The following is a 15,122-nucleotide window of genomic DNA, read 5'->3' as shown; positions in this document are numbered from 1 at the left end:
ACAGAGAAGTAGATACAACCTTTGTCTTAATGTTTCAAACATGCTGGACCCAAAGCCATGCAAACAGTGTCCTCCTTCTCTAGATCTGGTATTTATTGACACCTGTCATACCCAACATCGTGGGCTCTGCCCCTCCCAGTTCCTCTACCTGCACGTGCTCTTCCTTCTCCCCAGAAGAACACTTCCTCCTTTTCCCCCTTGCAAACTCCTACACACCTTTTAAGACAAGATCAAACAGCACCTCTTCTGGAAGCTTTCCCTGATTCCCTCCTGGTGAGATATATTTTCACAGCACAAGGTCAGACCACGATCATAGCACATCTCGCCCTGTCCTGTCCTCTTCCTTTTAACCTCACCTGGTAACCCCACCTGTACCCCACATCGTCAAACCCCAGAGGGCAGGGAGAGTGTCTTACTTATCTTTAAAATCCCAGCAACCAAAACTATTCCTGGTACCTTGCAGGTGCTCCGGAAATATTTATGTAACCTTAAGTGGTCTCTTGGACACTAATTTCCCATCTCTTCTTAATTGGGGTTCTGCCTTCGGCTGCTGGGCTTCATTGAAACCTTGGTCATTAAAAAGCAGTTCCTTTGTTTCCTCTGCATGGTTCATATTTAGGCAAAGAGATTTATTTCTCCAATAAACCTCGCTCTCCAAACAGCCGCATTCATCTGCTCCTCCTACTGAGAAATGAAAGGAAGTCACTAGAACTCTGGTGCTGGGGAAAGCAGAAGAAAGGACCAGAGAAACTTGTTTAAACCTCACTGCCAGCTGTTGATCAAGGTCGTTTCTCTGTTATTTGCCTCCTGTGTTTGCAGAGTTCAATGAGATTCTTTGGCAGGGGGGTGGGAGGAACCTCAGAATTCCTTTCTTTGTTCTATTAACTGCTTTAATTTTTGAAAAAAAGCAACACTCGGGTTTATGTTCCAAGAGGGTGGCTAACCCCTCAGGAACCGTAGAGATGACAGGTGTGGTTGTTAGCAAACCCAATAGGCTCCGAGCTCCAAGCTTCAGAAATGCAGGTGGGGGATGTGTCCCAGCTCTTGGTGACCCAAGACCGCTGGAGAATTTCTGCCCGACACTGTAAATTCAGGTACAAATTCAGTCTTACGGGGTGGGCCTGAAATCCATCTGATTTTTTTTCTGTTTTCCTGGTTAAGAATTTTATATCTCTAAGGATTCTTGCTCCCAAACTTCTTTCCTAGATGCAGACCAACTGATCTGGTGGAGAGGCTACTGTGTTCTCTGCCAACTTAGCTCCCGTAGAATTAAGGGGTTTAGGGGGAGGGGAGGATGCCAAATGCTAAGTGGGCTGTCTGGGCACTGAGCTGGACACAAACACTGTAGTCTTGCTCCTAGAATTCTGAAATTCAAGGTGAGAAGGAACTTTGAAGGTCACCTTGTCCAATCCCTCCTTTCCACGCTTGAATTCCCATTGTGACATTCCCAGCAAATGATGATTCTCTAGCCCTCGTACAATCGCTTCCAGTGCCAGAGAACTCATTACCTCTCTGGCAGCCCATTCTGTTTTCTGATTGCTCCGCTAGCCAGCTTGTTCATATGTTAAGTGGATATCCATGTCTCTACAACTTCTACGCCATGGTGGCCTTGCTGTGCCTGCTTGTAGAGAAAGTGTTCAAAGTCTCAAGGTTCCTCTTGTTCAAGCTAATCATTCCTGATTCCCATAGTCTACTTCTGTGGGAGATGGGGCCCTACATTATTTTTACCTGTTTCCCACGTTAGTGGAGAGCTCCTCAGTGGCATCGTTCACTTACTTCTCCCCAGGATGGGCACGTGACATCAAGTGGTGGCTGTCACTACGTCAGTACTTGACATAGTGCTGGGCACATAAGGGTATGCAACAATATTTATTGAATGGATACAAGGATGGGAGGATAAATAGTTGGATGCATGCGTGAGGGTTGAATAAATAAATAAGTGGATGAACGAATGAATGAATGAATAATTCAGTTAAGTGGGAGGGAGCCAACTTAGAAGTATTTAGATCAATCAATATCTATGGAACGTCTTCTATACCAGTATTGTGCCAGGTAGAGAAGAGGAGTGCTGGGGGAAAATGAGCAGCTTACAGAGAAGAAGGTACAATCTTTGCCTTAATGTTTGAAACAAACTGGACTCAAAACCCATGCAAACAGCCTCCTTCTAGACCTGCCATTTACTGACACCTGTCATACAGCAAGTCAGCAGCAGCATAACGTGGTTCCCAGAAATCCCATCCTATGATTTGGGAGTGAGAAAGTTAGAGCTAGAAGGGATATTAGTGATCAGTTGGTTGAGCCCTGTCTCTTACAGGGGACATGGAAATGGAAATGTCTTAGCCTCACTCCAGAAGGTTAGTGCCAGAGCAAATTTTCTGAATCTCCCAGACCAGCCCCTCTTTCCAGTATTTATTCTTTGTTCAGAGATTGTCTTATTCCACATTTCATATGTATTTGCTCCAAAATGTCTGTTTTGCATTGACCTTGCAGACTTGGCTGCTTTTGGATTCCATAGATATCATTTGTTCATTCATTCACTCATTCATTTATTACTCACTCTCCCTCCAGCCATACTTGGAGAATATTTATTATGTATCAAGCCCTGTGCTAGGCTTTGAGGGTAGATGAATGAGACAGGGTCCCTACCATGGGAGAATCTAGCAGGGGAGAAAGACCCATAAATAAACAAAAGGCAATGTACTCAAGCTATAAATTGGGAGTGAGTGCCAAGAGGAAGAAATAGCTATTTCTGCTTGGGACATAGAGAGAACCCCTTCAGGCTTGATAACAATGAATGGGCCTTGAAAGATCAGTAAGAGTTTGCTAATGGATAGGTAGGGGTAGGCATTTGAAGCAGAGAAAACTATTTGCTAAGGCAAGAAGCTTGGAAAGAGCCAGCATCAGCTATAGCTCAGGGTGGGAGAAGTGGTGTGGAAGGCAACAACACAGGTAGACTAAAACCACTACTCCCAAGGGTCTCCTAGGACCCAAGGAGTGGCATAGAGTGGCCTTAGCCATTCCATGATGATTTGTTCTTGTGTCCTGATGAAATGCTGATCAGCAAGAGCTTGAAAAATGAGCTCATTAGAGGGAGAATTCTCTCAAAAACCTCAGTATAACTTAGCAGTTAGGGAGTGAACTACAAGTCTTCTAACTAGTTGTGGGAAGTGCAATGTTTCTGCAGAAATTATTTAGATTTTTTTGGCGTTCCCTTTGACCATTAGTATTAAGGATAAACAATGCTTCGTGTGTATATTATAAATAACTTTGAAGTTAGTCTCCTTAGTTTTTATGCAAGGCTCACAACAATCTCTGTTGGAAGCCTGTACAGAGTTGAAGAAAGATACATGTGATTTAAATTTAAAGATGAGCCAGATATGACCTGTGATCAATTTTCAGTGGCTGTTGTGCACTTGGGTTGCAGAGACATTAAGGAAAGCTTGTAAACTACCTAACAGAGCACTTAAAAATCTAATAAATAAGAAATACAATGCCACTGTCAGAAGTCTTGATGGAGGTCAGAGGGAGCCCGAGAAGTAATTTGTGCAATAAATCCTGTGAATTCCCATTACTTTTTTTTTTTCCTTCAGACAGGCTAAAAATAGAAGCCCCAAATAAACATATATCAGAGGTAGAAAAAAGAAAATGGTGATTTGGAATGAGCTGCTGGATAGCTTAAGCTGACAATGTAGAGATTAGAATCAGAGATTACAGGCATGGGGGATTCCACCATCTTTTTCAGGGACCCATATTTGATTTGACAAAACTTCTGAAGAGTCAGTTGGAGGAAAATGTGTCCGCTAGAAGCAAATCAAAGCGAACAGGGTAAAGATCCAGACAAGTATAAATTTAGTCCCTCCTTGGCTGAAGTCTCCTGGACATTCCATGGTCTGACTTCTTCTTTATGACCATTAATGACTATGACTATGACTATCTCAGTTCAGATGTCTCAAACCATCTGGCTTCCCCTCCCATCAGGCAACTACTCTTTTGATGACCACCAATGACCTTCTTGTTGGTGAGGCCAATGGAAACTTGTTTTATTGTACCCCTGCTACATGTGGCTTTGTTATTGGCCCCTTCTTTCTTGAAATGTGCCGCTCTTAGCTTTCAAGATACCCATATCTTATGTTTTTCTTCCTGTTTCTCATTCCCACCTTCTCAGCATCCTTTGCTGTTTCCTTTCTTCCACTTGTACTCGAACATCGATACGTGCTGTCCCTCACTCTCTTCTCTTTCCACACCCTCTGAGAAACTTTGAGACCCCCAAGTTTCTGTCTTTGCCCAACACGTGTCTTAACTTCATGTTTTCAAAGTCTTTCTAGGCCTGTGCCATTCAATAGAGTTGCTGCTAACCACACGTGGCTATTTAAAATCAAAATCTTAAAATAAAATAAAATTTAGCATTTAGTTCTTCATTCCCATAAGCCACATTTTAAGGGCTTGATGGTTGCATATGGCTATTGTGTGGGACAGGGTAGCTATAGAACGTTGCCATCCCCGCAGAAAGTTCTATTGGACAGCACTGTGCTAGTTACGGCTACCTGAGTATTCCACAAGCACCTCAAACTCATCATGCCTCGAATATATTATCAGAAGACTGTTGGTGTGGATGGGAAATGTGTCAGAGAAATAAGGGAGGGGAAAAAGATTTTTTCACTTGTAAGTGATATAAAATCCATCTCAAGAGGCTTAAATAATAAAGGGAGCTTATTGAGCTGTGTAACTAAATGGTACAAAAGAAAGATACGTTTTGCATGAGGCTTGATCTAGCCTAGGGACCATCTCTCTACCCTCCGTAGCTCTGACTTCATCCGAAGTAGCAGCACTCGTGGACACAAGATGGCTGCCAGCAGCTCCCAAAGTCAAAGTCTTCCTCCCTCCTGTCTAAAGGGGGATAGAAGATCTTTGTCTTAGCATTTTCAGTGTAGGTCTTGAGATCCACTCTGCTTGGACTAGCCTAGGCCATAAGTCATGTCCGTGCCTGAACCCATCACTATGGCCAAGGGCACAGAAAGCATTGATGGGCTCCGTGCCATGGTCCATCCATGGAGCCCACATCATTTGGGATGAGATTGTCCTGACTCACAAGGCTGCTCAGACAGAGATTGGAAGCTGCAGGGAAGAGAGAAGGGGAATATGGTTGCCGAGGAGACACCTGCAGATGTCTGATAGCAGGGGGAAAGCATGATTTTAGAAGGAGATTGAAAAGTGGAGTTTACATTGAATTACCATTGTCTTCAAGTTTTAGAATCAGGAGGTAGGTACTTGGGGTTGCCTGGAGGGAAGGAGCAGGACCATGTTTCTTTCATGTGACTCACTGTTGACCCGGGGCTGGACAGCACACCTTCCATCCTGTGTCTTGTCTTTTTCCTTTCTCTTTTCTTTTCTTTTTTCTTTTTTCTTTTCTTCTTAAGATTTTACTTATTTATTTGAAGGAGAGAGCAAGCACAAGCAAGGAGAGACAGAGGGTAGAGCGACAAGCAGACTTCCTGCTGAGCAGGGACCCTGGGATCATGATCCGAGCTGAAGGCAGAAGCTTAACTGACTGAGACCCCAAGCGCTCCCATCCTGTGTGCTTCTTAAGGAAAGTTTTTTGCTTTGCAGCTGCAGAAATGATCACATTTTCTGGAAGGGGTCAGAGGACTAGAAAATGGGGTTGTTTTTTCAAAGCCCAAAACCGGGTGGAGAGAATGGGTATTGTCCATCTACTGCAATATTTTTTTCCCTCAAGAAGGGAAGAAAAATACAAACAATCAGGGGAGGGGCTGGAAGCAGGAAGAGATAACACAAGTGAACACAGTACCATACATCTCCTTTGAGACTGTCCAAAGGTAAAACTGCTTCTCTACCAGCACAAGAAATTAATATATGCCCAAACTGGAATAGACAGCTTTTCTAACGTGTTCACAGTGCTTTATTGGTTTGCCAGTGATCCATATCACCTGTAAGGAAGGCAATATGTTCTTGAAAGTTCAGGCAGAACTGTACTTCCTTTCATGGAACAGAAATTAATAAAGTCATGCCTTTCCAGCAAGTGTGAATTAAGACCCAAACTGCTTTCTTTCATAACTACACATAATGAGCGTCTTAAGTGCGGAGTGACAGCAGTCCCACAAACTCCATTAACACTTTATTCAGGGAGCCTTATAAACCCCATTTAACTTGAAGTATATTGTCACACCTGGAGCGTCTCCAGTGGAAGGGTTTCACCTTTGTTTAAGTGATGTGGTACTGGAAAAACCGTGACCACAGCATGTTGAAATTCTCTTCCTGCACAAGTGTAGAAAAATATTTTTTTCTTGACTTAAGGTTTTTTTTTCCCCCCAAAGCCAAAGCACTTGAAATGTGTCCACTGAGGGAAGCCCTCCTGATAATTATTTATGAAACTCAGAAGTGAGGGAGGAGGGGGCAGCCACCTGCTCTGGGTTACATTGTGTTCCCCCCAAAAGATATGTTGAAGCCCAAACCCCCAGTATCTGTGAGTGAGACCTTATTTGTAAGTAAGGCCTTTGCGGACGGCAAGTTGAGATGAGGTCATACCAACTTGCGGTCGGCCGTAATCCAAAGACTGGCGTCTTTACGAAGAAGAGATCATTTGGACACAGAGACGGAGAGAAAAACATATGATGGCAGAGGCAGAGAAGGGGGGGGTGCACAGGGCAGGCCAAGGAAGGCTGAGGATTGTCTGCAACCCTCTGGAAGCTACGAGAAGGCAAGGCAGGATTCTTTCCTAGACCCTTCAGATGGCGCATGGCCCTGCCAACACTTAGATCATGGACAGGTGGCCTCCAAAACCACAAGTGAAAGAATACGTTTTTGTTGTTTTAAGCCACCCAGTTTGTGGTACAGCCACCGTGAGAAAAGGCCCCAGAGCAACACCCAGATCCTTTCCCTTCCTGCTGTTGAGAGAGGCACAGATCCTCAGTTGCCAGATGGACTCAGAGTGACTCGCCAATATCCCACATTCTTGCAAGACCGCCTGCCAGAGTCTCTGTGACACTTTCTGATCCTCAACCTTGAAAACCCCCTAACCTTCCGAGTTACGTCTCCCCAGCCACACAGCACAATTCAGTTAGGAAAGGGGAGAGAGCTAAACGGAAGAGCAATACAGGATCTGGTTCTCTGGGCCTGAATTAACTCCTGAGCCCAAGGAGTTTTGCATGTTCTGGCCAAAGAGCCATGAGACCTGCTTCAGAACTCTAATTACCAGGGTATTGGATGAGGCACTTAAGACCAGTGAACCTCAGGCTCCTTGTCTGTAAAATGGGTCTATAACGCCCACCCTGCCAATTTCCTAGGGTTTTTTGGAATCAGATGAGAGAGAATGTGCAAGAACCAGTCTGAAATAGAAATTGAGTACACGTCTAAGGCATTGACATGCCCGGGGTGGGGGGGCACAAAACCCGGTTTCTTAGCAAGGGAGGAAGTGGGCATGGGAGGCTCCTGAGATTGAATACCAGTGGGGTTCTAGAGTGGGGCTCAAACCCGAGGGATCTGCTCAAGGACAAGTGGCAAAGCCAGAGAGCTGCAACCAGAATTCGGGTCTCTAAAACCGAATCCTCTGTCTTCTCACTGAAACACCTCCCCCCACCCCAATGGGCCCAGTGCATTTTCTTCTCTAAATTATTTTTCTAATTTAGGAAATTTCTGTCTCACTTCTCCCCATCTTAATTCTGGTCCCTCTGTCTGTCTTCCTCTTTTTCTCATCCTCTTTCTTTCCCTCTCAAACCACATCTTTCTTTTGAAAAGTTTCGAGTAGAGTGAATGCAGTGTTCTCAGCCATCTGGGCATAAAGAGCTCACTATGCACTTCGAAATTATGTCCTTTGAAGAATCCCCTCTTTAATCTCCTCCAAGGCAGGTTTTTGTGGTGTTAGAACAAAATGACACAATACTCTTCAAACTAAAAGCCTCATTATGTAGCATTCAGAAAATCTGGCAACTTCCTCTTCTTACCTTCCTGATCACCGGAGACCTACTTAATTGGGTGAGTTTAAAAGATTTTTTGATAGCATTTGATAATTAGGACTAATAAAATATTCCAGAATAACTGTCTCAACTTTTGGGAGGGACAATTATTATCTTTAACATCATGATGATGAAGAAAATACATCTTGGTTAAAGCATTGGTCTATATAATGCATGTCTCAGGGGGTTGGAACCATATGTGCTGAGCCAACAGCCTTTCATGGCAGCTACGGTCACAGCAGGTGACCCCAACCTGGGAGAGCATCTCTTTCCTCTGAGGTCTCTTGTGATGCAATGAGAAGCTTGATTGTTTCGGGGGGACCTGTTTCAAGACCTGATTATAGGTGTGGAACAGAGACAACTGGATTAGACCATGTTATGTCATCTCACCATGGAGATAATAAGCACCATCCCAGACTGGAAACCCCTCCATCCCTCGATAACTGTGGGACTTCAGAAAAGTGTGGGGGAGGGGTCACTGGGTTCTCAGCTGGGGAAATAAGCACAGTAATTCCTGTCTTCACCTTCATCATCCGCGTGAGAAAATGAGTGTGAACCTTGGAATCATATTGCAAAACTCTATATGCATGGGAAATGCTATTCTCAGCGCCGAAAATGCTCCTAGAGAGACCCAAATGGGGTGGGGACAGCCATGTACTATCGCTTTCTTTGACATAAACCTTAAATGAGGCCCTAGCCCAGCCCCTTCTCGGGAGCCGGCCTTGGCATTCCAACCCAATGGGACCCTTTAGTCCTCTTGATACGTCCTCCCCCACTGTATTTGCACCACTCCCAAAGACAGCGTACCCCAGGGTCTCCCTCGGTGAACCTAGTCCTCTGACCCCCCGAGGTTCTACTGCTCCCGCGGCATCTCTGACCCTGCTCACTGAAGGGTCTGACGCTCTCAAGCACCTACGGCACCTGCTGGACTCTGCTGCCCCTCCAGCCAGGACCTCACCCGCAGTCCAAGCCACGGCTGCCTACCATGCTCTGATTTCTCAGACCAGAAAGGTGAGAACAAAACAAAGCTTGGCCTCCCGAGCACACACCTAACTCCTGTCAAATCGTGCTTCTTTCCTAAGGGCAGAGGAAACGGGGGGCCCTGTGCTTGGCTCTGGAAGGTTCCAGGGCCTTGGTCCCCAGCAACTGTGAGATTCCTGCTGTGCGGCTTTGATCTGGCCTTCCCTGCAGGGGTGGGAGGAGCATTCCTCCAAGGTGCTCTTGCCACCATTGCTGGGGCCGTCACTCTCCCTCATTGGCACCCTGATCCATGGGGCCAGTGTGGGCAGAAGCAGTGAGGACACAGTGGACCTGGGAAGATTTAGGGTGACTACTCTGTAGGCAGCCTTCAGAAGGAGAATGAGGCATCTTCACCCCTGCCAACTCCTGCCTCCACCCAGACTCCTGAGGGCAACCTTCCAGCAAATTCCTCCTTGGGCAGCTCTGGTCCAGCCTCTGAGGGCACGTGAAAATCCCCTGAGCCCATCCCCTTCCCCGCGCGGTTCTAGACTGGGGATTCCATTGCAAAATTTGTACAATCAAGACAAGACCTATCTCTCTCGGTCACAGTGGGACCCGTTCAAGGGGCAAGAACTGAGCCGAGGCTTCGGCATCTAGGAAAGAGAAGGTTTCCTGAGAGCCCCTCAGTCAGAGCATGTAGCCGGTTCTTCCAGATGCCCAAGACAGGAGCCTGGGAGGCATCCCGACACCGCCCTCCTCTCCCTCTGCCCTGGGCTTCTCAATCAGTCAGCAACTCTGCTCACCTCATCTCCGAAATTTCTCCTGAGTCCACGCCCCCGCGTCCTGCCCCACTGTCAATACCTGCTTCCTTGGTCTGACTCTCCTTCCAGAAATCTGCCCCTCTGCACTCCCTCTCTCCACACAGGCCGCCCGGTGGGCCCTTTAAAAGCCAGATCCGACCACGTCACTGGCCTCTTCACGCAGAGTCCCTCAGCCTGTTATTGTCTCCAGGATGATAGTCGAATGTCGTGGCCTAACTCCCAAACCCTTGAGGCCCTGGCCGCAACTGGCTTCTCCAGGAGCACGTTAGCCATTATCCCTCACCTTCTCTGCTCCCCTGATCCTGTCGGTCCTCAATTCAGGGCTGTGCCTTATTTTTAACGTGTGTAACATTTCTGAAATTCTGATGTGTTTGAAATTGACATATACATCTAGTGTTTCGATCCCTTCCCCAGAGAAATTGTCGATAAATCAGTGGTGCTTTATATAATCAATAGTGTATTAGATCAGAGGAGCCACATGGCAAGCGGCAGAATCAAAGATCAGTTTGGTGAGTGAGGCAAGGAAGATGTACTCTGGGATTTGGACTTTATCTAGTGCAGCCCCCTGAAAAGGATGGGAAGGGTCAAATTGGTGTTTCGATGTTAGGATAGGAGAGGGAACTGCACCTTAGAAATAGAAGTCTCTAGGGGCGCCTGGGTGGCTCAGTCAGTTAGTGTCCAACTCTTGATTTCGGCTCAGGTCATGATCCCAGAGGCATGATCTCAGGGTCATGTGATCGAGCCCCACATTGAACCCTGCCTCAGGCTCTGCGCTGGGCATGGAGCCTGCTTAAGATTCTCTTTCTCCCTCTGCCTTCTCTCCATGTGCAAGCTGGCTCTCTCAAAAAGAAGAAGAAGAAGAAGAAGAAGAAGAAGAAGAAGAAGAAGAAGAAGAAGAAGAAGAAGAAGAAGAAGAAGAAGAAGAAGAAGAAGAAGAAGAAGAAGAAGAAGAAGGAGAAGAAGAAGAAGAAGAGGGAGAAGAAGAAGAAGAAGAACTTTCTAAAAGACATTCTGCATGGGGTGCCTGGGTAGCACAGTCGTTAAAGCGTCTGCCTTCGGCTCAGGGTGTGATCCCAGCGTTCCAGGATCAAGTCCCACATCGGGCTCCTCTGCTGGGAGCCTGCTTCTTCCTCTCCCACTCCCCCTGCTTGTGTTCCCTCTCTCGCTGGCTGTCTCTATCTCTGTCAAATAAATAAAATCTTTAAAAAATAAATAAATAAAATAAAAGACATTTTGCAGATGGATGTTAAAGTAATGGCCTATTAATGTAGAGTTAGTGCAAAGCAAGGGCGGGAGGCAAACTTTTTCCGTAAGGGGCCAGATGTAAATGTTTCAGGCAGTGCAGGCCACTCTGTGTGTCACAACTACACAATTCTGCCAGTGCAGGGATTTGGAGGCAGCAATGGACAATCTGTACATGCATGGGTGTGGCTGTGTTCCAATAAAGCTTTATTTATAAAAACAAGTGGCATTCCAATAATTTAAAAAGTGTTTTGATGACACTATATTTATAAAAGATATGACCTCTGGGTTATAGTTGGCTGGCCCCTGGGTACAGCAGAGTGATACCCAGCATTTTCGTAACCAGAATTCCAGAGAAACTAAAATCTCGGAGTCGTACAGTGGGTATCAGTCAAGGTTTTTAATGGATCTTTTGAAGCCAAAGGGCCCATTCATAAAGGAATGAGTGAGATGAGGGAAATAACAGGGGGTTGAGACTCCCCAGGGACACACGCAGTTGGAAGCCATCACCATCCCAGTGCCTGAGGGGACAAGGGGAGAGAATGGTGTTCCTGGAACCCAGATCAGAGCTGTGGCCTTGGGGCAGGAGCCAGCTGGCAGAAACGGTGGCCATAGGAGGACCCAGCCACCATGGGGACTGTACCCAAATCAAGAAGAGAGGGAGGAGGGGAAAAAAATAGACTGGGCTTTCTCTCTATGGTTTGTTTTTTCCAGAGTTGATATTTACCCAATCGCCCATCCTCACTGCCATTCTGCTTTTGGTCATTCTGCCTCCAAGCGCTTCTGTATCTCAAACCAAAGAATGTCTTTAAGATACACCTGAAAGGCTGTTCCATAATCCTGCCTTAACAATCGAGTGCAATGTCCAGTCTTTTCCACCCAGCTAGCAGTCCCCCCACCCCAAACCTCACATTTGATTGGTATTTATATCCTTTTGCTTTAACATTCACAGATGCCAGACACACTTTTGGGTACACGGTGGATCACTTGAAAGTAATTAAGACCCAAGGAATTCAAAATCTAGAAGAGATAGACCGCTAACTAGCCAGAAGAGGGATTCAAACACGCTACCTGTGAGGTCTGAGCCGAGGGCCATGAGAATTACAGAGGAGGGAAGGCTTAGTTCCATCTGGTCCAAGGGAAGGCTTTGCCTCGGGGGTCACATCTGAATTGGATCTTGAAGGATGGAGTAGAGGTTTTCTAGGAAGGGGAAGCAGCTCAAGCAGAGGCACAGAGCAGAAAATGGCATGTTCTGGAAGACAGGGGACTGGGGGGGATGGAGCAGAGCTGACGCAGTGAGCTCAGTGCCTGGTGGGATTAGCAAGGCAGGTGGCGCTGGGCCCTGAAGGGGCCCGCATAGCCTCCTGAGATGATTAAGTCTGAGTCTGAAGGCACAGCAGACTGAATGCAGACAGATGACAATTGGTCCCCAGACCTTGAATACTCAACTTTCATCTTACAATTTTAAAAAAATATATTTTTCTCTAGAACCCACTTCTCTTACCTTCTCTGCTCTGACACTTACCTGAATGTCAGCTTCAGCTTTGTCTCAGAAGTAGACCCTGCCCTCACCAGCCCCCCGTTCTGTTCAGCTGCTTTTTTTCAACGAAAACTGTTCTTCCAAACAGTTAAATGTGAATTTGGGATCTCATTTATCAATTTCCATTTATTACCAACTGTGGTTGAAAGATTTGCATGATGAGAAGTGGGAAGACGGAATTGTCTTCTCCTTGGAGAAATAATTTGTGCACCTGTCATTTAGAAATTATTCCAAGTTCATGCTTCATGAGAAAAGTTACAAATTGCTCCCTGGGATGGAGCTAATGTACCCATCCACAAGCGACCTCAGACGCGAGTCTGGGTGTGTTATTAGCTGGAACACCTTCTCAGTGTGGCCTCGGGGAAGCGAATGAAGAGTCATAGATCAAGACCACGGTTAGGGCATTTATTCATTCACTTATTAAATATTTATTCACCACTGATTAGGTATGCATCCCTGGGCGAGATGTGCTGGGAGGTACAGTCACCTGTGTGGAAAACTCAAGTCTTCCCATACTGGAAGGTAAGCTCCGCGGAGCAGGAACTTTATCCACCTGATTCACTGATGTGTTGCCAGCCCAAAGTGGTGGCCAGTCGATATTTACTGAATGAATGAATAAAGGAACGAAAGCATGTATGTTGTCAAGGAAAGAATGCTAGGTGCCTGGGTCTGAATCCTAGAATCTGATTATAAGCAAGCTAGTTTCTTTATGTATATAAGCGACTTGCTTGACCTGTGAAAAGTGACAGCTTTGATCCTAATGCTGTTGAATACATATCGTGTCCCCCTCTATCTTTATCCTTCTGAACAGAAGAAACCCATCTAACAAAATATGACAAACATCATGGTTTCTAAAAAGCCATCGTTCACTCTGTGGACCCCAGATAATACTAACTGATCCTGGAAACAGGGAAAGTGGAGAATCCAGCAGAATGGAGACAGTAAAATATAGAATGAGTAACTGCTTTTTTTTTTTTTCCTTTGTTGGCATGGTTTTCAAGAGCCAGGAGAAGAACAGAAGCCCTACCCATTCCCACTCTGCCACAGACGTCCAATGCCAGCTGATGGAACTTTCTCTAGTCCCCTCATTATACAATCAGCAAAGTGAGGTGATCAGCAGAGAGCTGGCCTCACCACCCCACCCCCCTTTGCTTTTTGGTCAAGTGAGTCCCGTTGGTCAGCAAGCCTGCTCTTCCCGGGGCAGTTAAAACAGTGCAGATAATAGGCCCACAGACGTCAGCCCTGCATTTATCCGCTTACAATGGCTCAGTTCTGCACCGCAGCATTATTCGAAGCCCACTTTGAAACAAACGCGCCTTGAAACACAGGCGACTGTGCCCTTCCACCCCCACCCCTGCTGGGAACTTTAAAAGACACCTCAGCGAAACCAAGCCGGGCTGTAATGAGAAGGGGGTTTTTCTGAGCACGAGCCGGAGGCCGGCAGAATCTTAATCAGTCAACTCCGACGTCAGATGAGTGTCGGCTTGGGGGGCAGAGCGGGGCTGCCACGGCCCGCGGAGCCCCAGCTGGTGTGGCTTCTCCCAGACTTGTTCGCAAAGGGAGACGCCTGAGATGTTTCACGATCTCCTGTTCAGATCCTCTTCCTGACCATCTCCCTTCATGCCTGAAGGGTCTCACTCCCAGGAGGCCCTGGGTTCCCACACCTTCGATCTCAGTAATCGAAGTAGCAGTTGTGCCACCACCCTGTCACCATCATCCTCAGCTGTGTCTTCGACTAGTACGTGCAGTTACGAGGGGCTTTCACGGGGCGCTGGGTGCCTCACTTAGCTGAGCAGCTGACGTTTGATTTTGGCTCAGGTTGTGAGATCGAGCCCGGCGCCGGGCTCTGCAAGGGCTCTGCTTGAGATTCTCTCCTTCTGCCCTTCCCCCCCAAAAGATAAATAAAATCTTAAAAAAACAAACGAGGGGCTTTAGCTATTTTGTTATTTGACCTAAGTGATACCCAAGAATTGCATTTCTAAGGAGTGATTTCCCACAGGCCAGGCTGCTCTGAACCACCCCTGAAGATTGGTGAGGCAGGGAGACGAAGCTCTGTGGAGCAGGGCCGCCCCACCGGCTAGGCCGGTCATACGACGAAGGAAGAGAGAAATAAATCTCTCTTACGGTTGCCAGATTTAGCAAATTAAAATAGAGAATGTCAGAGAATCAACAAATAATTTCAAATATGGCATGAGATAGATTTTCACGAAAAAAATATTTGTTCTTTATCTGACATCCAAATTTAACTGGGTGTCCTGGGTTTTATCGGACAGCCTGGCTCTTCGTTGTAAATTCGGGCCGGTGTGGTTTGGAGGTTTCTTTGGTCCCGATGAGTTCTTGTCCGTCCTGGGCCCCACTCCTTATCCCTGGGCTTGTGCTTTCCTCTCTGGACCCACATCTTGCTCTGGGAACTGCCTGGAGGCCCCGTCTCTGATAGAACTGGGGCCATGGTCGTCCCTTAGCACCGTTCCTGGGGTGTTGAGGACCTGGCCCAAGCTCCCATTCTGTTCCTTGTTATTGTTTATACCGTCTCCCTTCTTAGGCGGTGAACATCCCGAGGGCAGAAACGTGTCTTTTTAGTCTTTGGCT

At 46.6% G+C, this 15,122-nt stretch overlaps 1 long non-coding RNA gene across 1 annotated transcript; it reads left to right on the top strand.

Annotated features, from left to right (window-relative positions):
• Window positions 1-7,793: 7,793 nt before the first annotated feature.
• LOC121105182 lies at window positions 7,794-14,455 on the top strand. The gene is made up of 3 exons (XR_005837569.1): window positions 7,794-7,989; window positions 12,980-13,055; window positions 13,535-14,455. It is a non-coding gene; the product is annotated as an uncharacterized LOC121105182 (long non-coding RNA).
• The last annotated feature ends 667 nt before the right edge of the window (window positions 14,456-15,122 follow it).

The sequence above is a fragment of the Ursus maritimus genome, unplaced genomic scaffold, assembly GCF_017311325.1.
Source record: "Ursus maritimus isolate PB19 unplaced genomic scaffold, ASM1731132v1 scaffold_25, whole genome shotgun sequence".
Classification (NCBI taxonomy): Eukaryota; Metazoa; Chordata; class Mammalia; order Carnivora; family Ursidae; genus Ursus; species Ursus maritimus.
Note: the sequence above shows the minus strand (reverse complement) of the source record. Positions and strands in the feature narration are given on the sequence as shown.